At 29.8% G+C, this 12,657-nt stretch overlaps 1 protein-coding gene across 1 annotated transcript in view; it reads left to right on the plus strand.

Moving 5' to 3' along the window:
• LOC109359463 (naringenin,2-oxoglutarate 3-dioxygenase-like) overlaps positions 1-9,949 on the plus strand; it is a 15,272-nt gene extending 5,323 nt beyond the window's left edge. Inside the window, exons 4-5 of the mRNA XM_019604136.1 lie at positions 3,208-3,210; positions 9,940-9,949. The gene's annotated coding sequence lies outside the window, so the exon portion shown is untranslated. The remainder of the gene's footprint in view (positions 1-3,207; positions 3,211-9,939) is intronic.

Genomic DNA, 12,657 nt, shown 5'->3' on the forward strand with positions numbered 1-12,657 from the left:
TATTTAATTCTAATTAAAATTTAGTTATAAATGATAGCATAAATATATATATAAATATATATATATACATATATATATATTTGTCTCGAAATGTGATATGTTGTATATATTTTCGTGTAAGTTTTTCTCTTAAAATATATTATAAAAAGAAAACGTAAGACATGTGTCAAATAATGAATAAGGAAATAAATTATCTCATAAAAATAATGTCTTATATATGAAGTGTGTGACTCTTCCTTGTCTCTGACCATCTTTATCCCATTATTCCACTTGACCAACAACCACCTAGCTGATGTCATAGCTACTTGATTTTAAACAAGTTAACATTTTCTCCACAAATTTTTTATGATGTGACAATTTTATTTTTATATGCGATATGATAACATTTTTACTCTTAAATATGAAGATAAAATCAATAACTTATATTTACCATTTATTTGGATTACTTTATCGATACAAATTTATTTTTCGGATGTGAAAACTATTTCAAGACTTTATTTATAACAAATTTTTAAATAAACTTGTAAGTTAGATTAAACCTTAAAATAGACCTGGTCAACCTTGTAAGTTAGATTAAATCTTAAAATGAGGGCTAATAATGAACCGAATCACCTCGGTATTCGTTCGAAACTTGATTCGATATTTAGCTCAATAAACTTGGTTCATGAACCAAATGAGCCAAACTTGAGCTACAAATTAAGCTCGTTAAATAAATGAGTTAAACTTAAGTTGGATACAGTTCGACTCGTTATATTCATGAGTTGGCTCACTATATATATATATATATATGCATTATTTTTTTTATATTTATTGTTATTATATATATATATATATATAAACAATGTTATATTTATATATAACAAATATTTTGGATATTTTTTTTAAAATTAATTAACTATTTAAGTTGTTCAAATGAACTAATTCAATTTGAACTGAGCAGTTCGCGAACTTTAATTGAGCCGAACTCAAGCTAAAACAATAACTTGTATCGAACTCGAGTCGAGTTTCAAACCGAACTAATCCTTATCGAGCTGAACTCTGATTTCATTCGGTTCAGCTCGTTTCCCGCCCTACTTAAAAATAGTCCTAGTCAACCCTTAAAATTTTGATCATTTCATTTCTTGGATCTACTCGGTCTACCATATTCTCACTCCACCTCCATTCATTATCTTTTGTAATTTTAGATTTTTTATTTCAGGACATTTATTGTTTTACAATTTGAAGGTTCCTTTAAATTCTTCCTCACAATTCTACTATCATTGATTTCTTGATTTATGCATTAACCTTGAGAAAAAAAGGAATGAAGCTGTGTAACATTCTTTTTTTAAGTAAAATATTCTATTGATGGAAAAAGATGAAGGTACAAAGAATTAATGGAAAAATAAGGAATGAAGCGAGTAGGATACTATTAAGAAAAATGTTAACAAGTTTCCTGAGTGTATTGTTTAAGGAAGAGAACAAAGATTTTTTCCTTGGAAATGATGTTTCTACATATTTAAAAGTGTTTACTTGATTTTCCAAACAAAGAGATATTGCTTAAACAATAATCTTCTCATAATATTTGTTAAACCAACATTATTACTAATACTAATATAATATAATTTGACTACAACCGACCACAGACTCAACCCTCAAGTTCATTAAAATACAAAGATAAAGTCAAATTACAAACCAGTTCATGACCAAACCCATGCAAATAATTACACGTCAATTATGTCCTCCTGGATGGTCCCTCTCACGTGAATTATCATTTATCCATTCCTTTATATTTATGCACACATGGTATTGATGAAGAAGACTTAAATGACAATGAACTTGGATGGATCTCAGTGCACTATTCGAATTTACACAGTTTATATATTTTTGGATCCCAAATTTATGTGGATATCATATCTATGGGTCTTTGAATACCCAACTTATCTATAAATATTGAAAATAAGTGCCAGCAATTTATGTAAAATTATCTGTTATGTTTAACTTATTTTATTCAAACAAAATCATTGTTTCAATATTCTGATGTAAAATTTATTTATAAATAATTGTTTAATTAACCTAACATTTCATTACAATTATGGATTAACAATATATTATCACCACTTAATAATATATCATTACATTTATGGATTGGAATAATATTATAATTATGGATTAACAATATAATATCATAATTATGATTAAAATGATATTATACTTTGTTACTATATATTCTCAATGTGAAGATAAGAAATAATAATAAAATTATATTGTTATTATATTCTTATTGTAATTGTTATGAATATAATTATTATTAATATAGAATTAATATGTTAAGATATTATTTCCTATTGTAGGATACTAATTATATATAGATTATTTTATATCATCCTCATGATAATATATTTGTTTCTTTATATAATTTATATTATTCTCTCAAGCTATAAACTGGTGGACATTAATAATTTTATTATTATCATTATTGTTACGATATTGAAATATTCCATTTGCGAAAATATTTAGAAGTAGGTATATGCTATTAAAGATTAATAAATCATCTATAGTAAAGGATTTTATCTTTAATAAAAAATAAGAAATAGTATTAATATAAATTTAGGTGAGTATGAAAAGAAGGATAAGTGAGAAAAACTTTTCACACTTAAAATCTAGTCTCTAACTACAAAAAATTAAACATAGTAGCTAGAAAATTAATGAGAATATAACCCTAAAACACCATATATTATTAACGAGAATTAATGTTTTAAGAAACTTACTTTTATATGTGTAGTTATATTTCTTCAAACAGGTTGAAATGATAAAGCTTATATTTCAATTGTCTTTGAATTATAAAAAGACAACAAATAATATCATATATAATAATAATAATAATACCACATCCTATATGATTATAATTCTGATTCTCTTTCAACTTTATTTATATTTCACAATGATGAAAACATATATATTTAAGAAAGTTAATAAAAACTTTAATTTTGTCTTGCTATATATAGACATATAAAGACATATACTTGTAATATATATAATAATCATATATTTTGTATCCTTTCATATTTGTTACTTAGTGACCATGTATTTAGTATGTTTCTTCATTAATTATATATATATATTAATCTTTAGTTGTATACTCTTATTGTTTTTAAAATGAATAGTGTTTTAAATTACAGTCGCAGTTGCGGTTACTGTGATTGTGATCATTGGGCCGTTGCGATGCAGATTGTAGTCGTTGTAGTGTGAATTATTTTGTGAGTAAAAACATATTGTTGACATTGATGCAGTCTGATGTGGTTGCGTTCCGGCACGATACGGTCCAAATATGGTCCGATGTGGTTGAGATGTGGCATGCTCTGGTTGTATCATTGTGATTCGATATCACACTGTAATTGCGGTGTGATGCGGTTGTAGCGGTTACCGCAATTGCAATGTTGCGGCCGCATCACGTGATGTGGTCCGCAATTTAAAACACTGGAAATGAATTATATTGTTAATGATTGTTGAGAAAACCTATAATCCAACTATGTTGAGTGATCATTGTTGATGGGATCTTATGATTTGTTAATTGGCTTTGGCATAGGCAAACAAATTCTCAATCACATGAATAGAGTCTTATTTTCGTGAAACGGAATAAGACAGTTCCTTCAAACTCGGGACGTTGAGTGAGGGGCAGACACCTCCAACATATATATTGTGTGCAAACTTTTAATCATGGATTAAGAGTTTGAGGCAATTAATTTCATATATACATATTGATGTGTTATTATTTTATGTGACTTATCTTCTAATTGATATTATATAAGTTATAAGTTATTATTTATATTATAAAATGATGTATTATTATTACTATCTTTATGAGATTTTATGTACCCATGATGACTAGGAATGTCGCATTCTGAAAATTTCTAAAAAAATGTTACTCAATTTGTTATCTTATGTTAAAATACTTTGGTTTTTTAACATGTCTATGAGAGATGCCTAAGGAGTGAGTTTAAACTATGTTGAAGATCGCGATTATGTACTTGAATTGTTTATAAATTAGTTTTTTATTGTATAAGTTATTTTAGAAGATTTGTGCCAAGTTCAAAATGACTTATGAACTATATTCTACCATCTTAGTTTAGTGCTCAATGTTATTGGAAAAGTTCAATTATATATATATATATATATTATAATTTTGGTAACTTTTAAGCTTTCACATATTGTATTATTATTATTATTATTTATTATAAAAAATTAGGGTGCCGCCACATTAGCCTATAGCCTATCAAATTTACCTTCAACTTTTCTATGCCTCCCCAATCTTCCATTCGCATGTGGCTCAAGATTTTTTAGTTATTCCTTTTATGCATTTCCTTATTTGATTAATTCATTTTTTACAATAAATAACATTTTTTAAATAATAATAATATTTATTTAAATAAATAAAATACTTTTAATTAATTATTTTGAGAATATTAATAGTCCAATTTTGACTCGTATTTTATCTTCTTTTATATCATCGAAGCAATAAGTGGATTTATGACTAATATGATTTCTTTGTTATTGATTCACTTTAAATAATTACTCTTAAATGCATTTAAATTATAATTTGGAATTTCAATAGTTTGATCATACCTCATGTCATCTTTCTTTTTGCTTTAAGCGGATAGTCAATTCACAACCAATGTACTGTGTTTTCTATTGATTCTCGTTAAATAAATACTCTTAAATGCTTTAAACTTATAATTTTGAATTTTAACAGTATAGTCATAGTTCGTGTCGTATCGCCATTTCTACTCTCAAAGCGGGAACTTGATTTATAGCTAATGAGATCTCTTTGCTAGTAATTACATTTAAATAATGTTTTTAATATAAATCAAACCAATCTATTAATAAATTTTTGACCTATAAATATGTAGTCTTGATTTTTCTATTGGACTTGATGATATATACGAGCAAGACAAATCATTGTCAAACACAAAAATAAAATAAAAATATTGTTTTAATAATTAACTTTCAATGAAACCAGTTAACAATATAATTGATCCATGCAATTAGTGAAAATACCATTTTAGTATGTGTAGAAAAATGCTTACACCTTCCTTGATTTATAATTGATTCTTGAGAATTTTAGTTTAATGACCATATTTTTTAAAGTAGGCAATCAAAAGAATTTTATACATTTTAAGTACAAGAAATATAACCACGATTCTAATTATTTGGGAGAGGTTGAAATTTCATTCCCATTCTTCCTAAGTCCTCTACCTGGTGATCTGTCGAGGATCGGGTCGCGATGAAACCAACTTCTTCTTGTGTTCGGTTCTTAATCTTTCAGTAAAACCGCACCATAACAGTCTAGTTATCTGACCTTCTAAAACTTCATTAGGTGAATTCTTACTATCCAGGAATATTTAACTCCAAAAATTTGAATACTGACAAATATATTAATGTATAGTCCATAAAAATGATGAAATAGCACATTCTTCACTTTTGGTATAGCTAACTTGCAATGCAAATAGAGTCTCAAGCCAATAAATTGAAAGTCATTATTTCTTTCAATCATTATAGACACAAAAAGACTATTTGCCAATCATGGTATTAGTGTTACCATTATCACAACCCAATCTAATGCTTCAACATGGAGTGACATACTTTATAGCACAATCTTCACTTTGCTAGGTAGCATAGAGATGACAGCTTTGGAGCTACCAGATTGGATAAGAACAAAGTTTAAAGATATAGTTTAAGAATGATAATTATAGTTTAAGAACGTCAGACATATTTTTTTGCATAAGTATGAGAGTGATAACTAATTTGACCTAGCTTTCTCAATCTATGTAAATTAATCACATTTGGTCTTGTTCATAAGTCATTTATTATTTTGATCCTTTGCATAAGGCATTTTATTTGTTTATTAGAATTTATTGTTTTTAACTTATTTGTTCTTTATTCATTAATGTGAAACAATACACTTGTGAAAGTTTTAAGAAATTTTAAGAGATTAAAATTGTTATGTTGTAATAATATTATTTTAAAAATAGAAAAATTATCACCCTTAATATTTGTAATATAGTCAAATAAACCTTATAAGAATTTGAAAAAGTAATTAATTAAACATGAGTAATTAAGTCCTAGTCCATAAGTTATAAATATACTATTGTTGTTCTTGTGAAATGGAGGCAACAAGATTGATAATGGGGTTCCCATCTGAATTATCTAATCACATCTCGCATGGAAATGTAATATAGTCATCATGTCTTCATTCCACTTGATGTATGTCTTATTAAACGGAATAAAAATATGGTGACCATATTTTCGTATCTCCCTATTGATACATCACAATTTTTATAAGTATTAAAAAAATGGTTATTTCTCTTAAATTTTGAGAACAATATTTTATAACATAATTTAATTTTTAATTTTTCTTGAAATTTTCACAAATGTGTCGTTTCTCGACAATGAACTGTTAAAAATAGTAGTATTTCAAAAACCAGTTAGTTAGTTGGGACTCAAACTTACTATAAATGACAGTGTTAATTTTTGAGCAAGTAATCAATATATTTTGAATTCCCTTTTCTGCATAATCCCCTCTTCATTACTCTCATTGATTCTGCACACTTTCTTTCTTCTCCCGACTGTCTTTTCTTTCTTCTTCTCACAAAACAACTTCTACTTTCTCTGTTTTTGCATTTGTGTTCCAACAAACTTGGTATCAAGAGCTAGGTTGAAGAAAACAAGAACACAAAGAAGAGTGAATCAGTATCGGACAGAGCAGTGGCAACTTCCCAGCAAACTTGCCAATTCTTGATGGTAAGAATTGGAACAAATGGAGAGTACAAATGAAGGCGTTAATGTGGTATCAAGAAGTTGATGAAATAGTTGAGCAGGGATTCCAACCCCTCATTGAAGGAGGAAGAGAAGAACAAAGAAGAATGCACAAAGAGAACAAGAAGAAAGATTGCAAGGCAATGTTCCTACTGCATCAATGTGTGGATGAAGCACATTTGGAAAAAAATTCTGGTGCAGAAAACTCAAAAGAAGCTTGGTTGATCCTTGAAGCTTGCAACCAGGGGGCATAACAGTTGAAGAAAGTGAGGTTGCAAACACTTAGACGCCAATATGAATTGATGCAGATGGAATCCAATGAGAGAGTAGCACAATTCTTCAACAAAGTGATCACACATACTAATGCGATGAAGGCATGTGGAGAGAAAATCAGTGACCAATCTATAATTGAGAAGATCCTAAGAACACTAACACCAAGATTTGATCACATTGCTGTGGCAATTGAGGAATCAAAGAAGATTGAAGAGATGAAGGTACAAGATCTACAAGGATCCCTTGAAGCACATGAGCAAAGACTCATTGAAAGGTCCAATGAGAGACCAGTTGATCAAGCACTACAAGCTCAACTCACAGATAGAAGGAGCTTGAATGGAAGGAATGGATTTCGAAGCAGGGGTGCAAGAAGAGATTTTAGAGGAGCAAATCATAAGAATTTCCAACATAAGGATCATGACAAAACTGGTCATGGCACACAAGACTCAGAAAGAAGAGGAAGCCTAAGTCAATGGAGAGGTGGCAGAAGATCAGTTGATAGGAAAAGAATAAGGTGTTTCAACTGCAATAGAACTGGACATTTCTCAAATGAATGCAGGGTCTCTCTTAGATCAAACAGTGATGGAGGCAAGTCACACACAGAAGCTCATATGGTCAAAGAAGAAACAACTGAAAGTGAAGAACAACCCTTATTGCTCATGATGATTACAAACCAAGTAAACAAGAACAATGATGTGTGGTACATAGACTCAGGGTGTTCAAGCCATATGACAGGACATAGAGAATGGCTAGTGAATTATGATGAAAGGAAGAAGAGGAATGTTAGATTTGCTGATAACATAATGATCCAAGCTAAAGGCATTGGTGATGTGTTGATAAGCAGAAAATATGGTAAGCATGCTATAATAACAGATGTGCTATATGTGCCAAACATGAAGAGCAACCTGATTAGCATGGGGCAACTACTTGAAAAGGGCTTCTCTATGGGCCTAATTGAAGGATCACTAGAAGTCTATGATCAGAAGAAGAAGTTGGTAATGAGAGCATCAATGGCTCCAAACAGAACATTTCAGATAAGCTTAGCAACTATTGAATCTCAATGCTTGTCTGCTCTATCCTTGACAGAAAATTCATGGCTATGGCACATGAGGTATGGACATCTAAACTTCAGAGACTTGAGTAGATTGAACTCACAAAACATGGTTGCAGGATTATTTTTACATCACAATTTTATATTATTAATGTTTTTATCTATATTACATACTTCATTTTTCAATGGACATTTTTACTTTTCTCATAATAATGATTGTATCATTCTAGACAAAACTCTATATGAGTGAAATGATAATTTAACTATAGAGAAACAAATCGAGTTGATAATTATAGTTTAAGAACGTCAGACATATTTTTTTGCATAAGTATGAGAGTGATAACTAATTTGACCTAGCTTTCTCAATCTATGTAAATTAATCACATTTGGTCTTGTTCATAAGTCATTTATTATTTTGATCCTTTGCATAAGGCATTTTATTTGTTTATTAGAATTTATTGTTTTTAACTTATTTGTTCTTTATTCATTAATGTGAAACAATACACTTGTGAAAGTTTTAAGAAATTTTAAGAGATTAAAATTGTTATGTTGTAATAATATTATTTTAAAAATAGAAAACTTATCACCCTTAATATTTGTAATATAGTCAAATAAACCTTATAAGAATTTGAAAAAGTAATTAATTAAACATGAGTAATTAAGTCCTAGTCCATAAGTTATAAATATACTATTGTTGTTCTTGTGAAATGGAGGCAACAAGATTGATAATGGGGTTCCCATCTGAATTATCTAATCACATCTCGCATGGAAATGTAATATAGTCATCATGTCTTCATTCCACTTGATGTATGTCTTATTAAACGGAATAAAAATATGGTGACCATATTTTCGTATCTCCCTATTGATACATCACAATTTTTATAAGTATTAAAAAAATGGTTATTTCTCTTAAATTTTGAGAACAATATTTTATAACATAATTTAATTTTTAACTTTTCTTGAAATTTTCACAAATGTGTCGTTTCTCGACAATGAACGACAAATAAAAAAACAATATACCCTGCCCTGTATAGAAAATATAATGCATTTTATAAAAAGAGCCAAAAAATTAGTCTTTAGAATGTGACTTATAATAAGACCAAATGGGAGTAATTCACATAGATTAAGAAAGTAAGATCAAATTAGCTATTATTCTTAAATTTGTATAAAAAAACCAAAATAAGTCAACATTCCAAAATTGTCATTCTTTAAAATTTTATCAACTCCTTTTATTTATCTCTCTAATTAAATTATTACTTCACTGATTTAATATTTTGTCTAAGATGATACAACAGAATAGTAAGAATGTTAATTGGAAAATGAAGTAGGTAATAGTTATGGAGTAGAAATATTAATAGCATAATTGATATAAACTATTTAATAGATATTTTTTATATATAAAGACAACATTACAACATACATTCTAAATTGTGACTTAGAAATAAGGAGTGTATAAAATAATGGAAGGTATAATTCTTGAGTTATGTACATGCTGGTGGTGGAGTTGTATTAGGGTTGGAATGCAGATTCATTTACACCACCCTTGTAGGTCTTAGTGTAGTAATTAAAAATAGAGAATAAAGTATTTCCTTATGAAGGAGATAACTTTTTTATTTAAATATATTCTTTGACTTGTGTTTTATTTCTATCTTATTTCTATTTCCTTGTGAAGACATATGTATTTAATTCTAATTAAAATTAAGTAAATAGTAATATATATATATATATATATATATTATATATATGTCTCTAAATGTGACATGTTGTATGTGTTTTTGTGCAAGTTTTTTCCCTTAAAAGATATTATAAAAAGAAAATGTAAGACATGTATCAAATAATGAATAAGGAAATAAACTATCTCCTAATATGGAAATATATTTTATTGTTATATATGAAGTGTGTGACTCTTCCTTGGTCTCCCTGGCCATCTTTATCCCATTATTCCACTTGACCAACAACCACCTAGCGGATGTCATAGCCACCCAAGCTTAAACAAGTCAAGATTTTCTAGAGAGAATTAGGGATGACAATAAAAACCGAACCTGTGGGTACCCGCCCAAACTGAACCCGAATTTAATAGGGAAAACACGATGTGATTGGGTTCAGGTTCGGGTTTTACCCGGGTTTAAATTTCGGGTTCGGGTTTGGTATAGCAAAGACCCTGACCCGAACCCGCCCCGAAGTAAGGTTAGTCAATTTCAAATTGAAATTTCTATCATTTGCCAATTGTTTTTAATTTCTAATTTTACTTTACATACTATTGGATTTTCAAACATAAGAGAAATGAAATAATACAAAGAGAAAATAGAAATGTTAGAGAAAAATTACACAAAAATAATATCATATTTTCCTTAATACTTTATCATTTTCGGATTTTTTTTCCGGGTTCGGGGATTGTATTTTTATTTTCAACCCCATTGAGTTCGAGTTCGGGTTTTGAATTTCGGGTTTGGGTATGTACAAACCCGACCCCCACCCGCCCCGCTGTCATTCCTAGAGAGAATTATATACAAAATAAAGAGAAATTTTTTATGATGAGATAATTTTATCCTTTAGATGCGATATGATAATATTTTTACTCTTAAATATGAAGGCAAAATCAATAATGAGAGTGCAAAGCATCAATGATTGCATTAGCAACGTTTGCCTATGTTTTGATGAAGACAAGGAATTAGCTAAAGCTTGAAGATGGCTCAACAATCAACATGTCGAAGGCTCAAGTGGTGTCTTATTAGACTTAGGTCATAATTCTTTATTATCTTTTTAGAAGTCTAAGAAGCTTGCCATGGATATTGAGTGTAAGTCTCATAAGACTTAATAAAGTAATTTATATGATAATTAGGTTCATGCATTTATATATATTGATTTTGTGCATTAAAGGTATTATATTTTGGAAATCATGTATTGCATAAGCATATATCATATAAGAAGTTTACCATTTAATCATATATTAAAAATACACTAGTTAATCAATTAACCACATGGCTTAATCGATTAACGTGTATGTTTTTCTGCTGTTTCAACAGCATAAATGAAAAACCGTTTTTAAGAGCCAAAATCTATTTTGTATAAATATTGGCTAATTGCATAAACAAAAAAGAAGAAAAAAGAGAGAGAAACACATAGAGAAAAGAGATAGATCATCATTGTTAGAATCTATTAGAGAGTGTTGAATTAGGAGAAAGATTAGATCATGCTAAGGCTTTAGTTTTCATATTCATAGTGCATGATTCTTTGAAAAGCTTTCTTGCATCATTCTTGTATTTCTTGAAAAGAAAAAGAGATAGTTTTTTATGATTGCATATTTTCAAAAACCTCATGCATGAACATTCATATTAGACTAGGACATCTTGTGAGTTCTTGCTTAGGTTTTTAGGCTTTGATTCTTATTGTAATATCCGAGTATTGAGTACTCATTCATAACTCAAAGCATTGTTATTCAAGGATTGAGAAAATCCTAGCTGCGGTTAGGTAAGGTGTTCTTCACACAAAGACTTGGAGGTCTTAGGATAAAGAGCGATACCTTGGCTGGGGCCAAATCGCGTAAGAAAGGTTTTCTTGGGAGGCGGTTTTGGGAAAGGTCAAACCAATCGTGACAAGTTATTTGGGTTCCAAGAAGGGAGCGTTCCAATTTTTTATTTGGAAGCGTGTATGTAACGTACATTGTGTTCTATAGTGAAGAAGGAAAATCTCCCAAATCAAAGGGGAGAACTGGATGCAGTTTTGCAGTGGACAGCAAAACGAACCAAGATAAAATCCCTGCGCAATCTTTTCTATCGTTTTCTCTTTTATATTTCAAGATGTATTAATGCGAGTTTGAAGCTAATATTTTGCATGCTTGTTCCTTGTTATGTTCTTCTCTTGCATAAAAATATCTATTGTATATCTGCCTGCGTGTTGGTTAATAACTGTGCAAGTTGTTGTTCTGATCATTCTGTTTTTGTTTTGATTTAATCGATTAAGACCACTGGTTAATCGATTAACTGGGCATTTTTCAGCAAGTGTGTAAAAAAACCAAAAAGTGGAACTTGAGATTCGCCACACCTATTCAACCCCCCCTTCTAGGTGTATTCCGCCACTGATACCTAACAAGTGGTATCAGAGCTAGTACGTCGTGCTAGCTCAACCGCATCCACGGGATCCGAGAGGGACTACATATGGGCTCTAATAACCCATTTGACGGTGATGGCGTATCCCTCAACCGCCCTCCCGTATTCAGTGGAGAAGGTTATGCCTATTGGAAGGTTCGCATGAGAATCTATATTGAGGCAATAGAAACGGACATTTGCGATTCCGTTGTCAATGGTCCATACATTCTACTTCATATGGTGGATGGCAAGTTTAAAGAAAAGTCGAAAGGCTTATGGACGGATATTGAGAAAAGAAAGGTCAAACATGACCTTAAGGCGAAGAACATTATTACTTCGGCCTTATCTTATGACGAATTCTTTTGAGTCTCGCAGTGCCTTTATGCAAAATATATGTCGGATACTTTACAAGTTACCCACAAAGGCACGAGTGAAGTTAAGCGCGCTAGACTA

This window comes from Lupinus angustifolius, chromosome LG11 (genome assembly GCF_001865875.1).
Source record: "Lupinus angustifolius cultivar Tanjil chromosome LG11, LupAngTanjil_v1.0, whole genome shotgun sequence".
In the NCBI taxonomy this organism is placed as follows: Eukaryota; Viridiplantae; Streptophyta; class Magnoliopsida; order Fabales; family Fabaceae; genus Lupinus; species Lupinus angustifolius.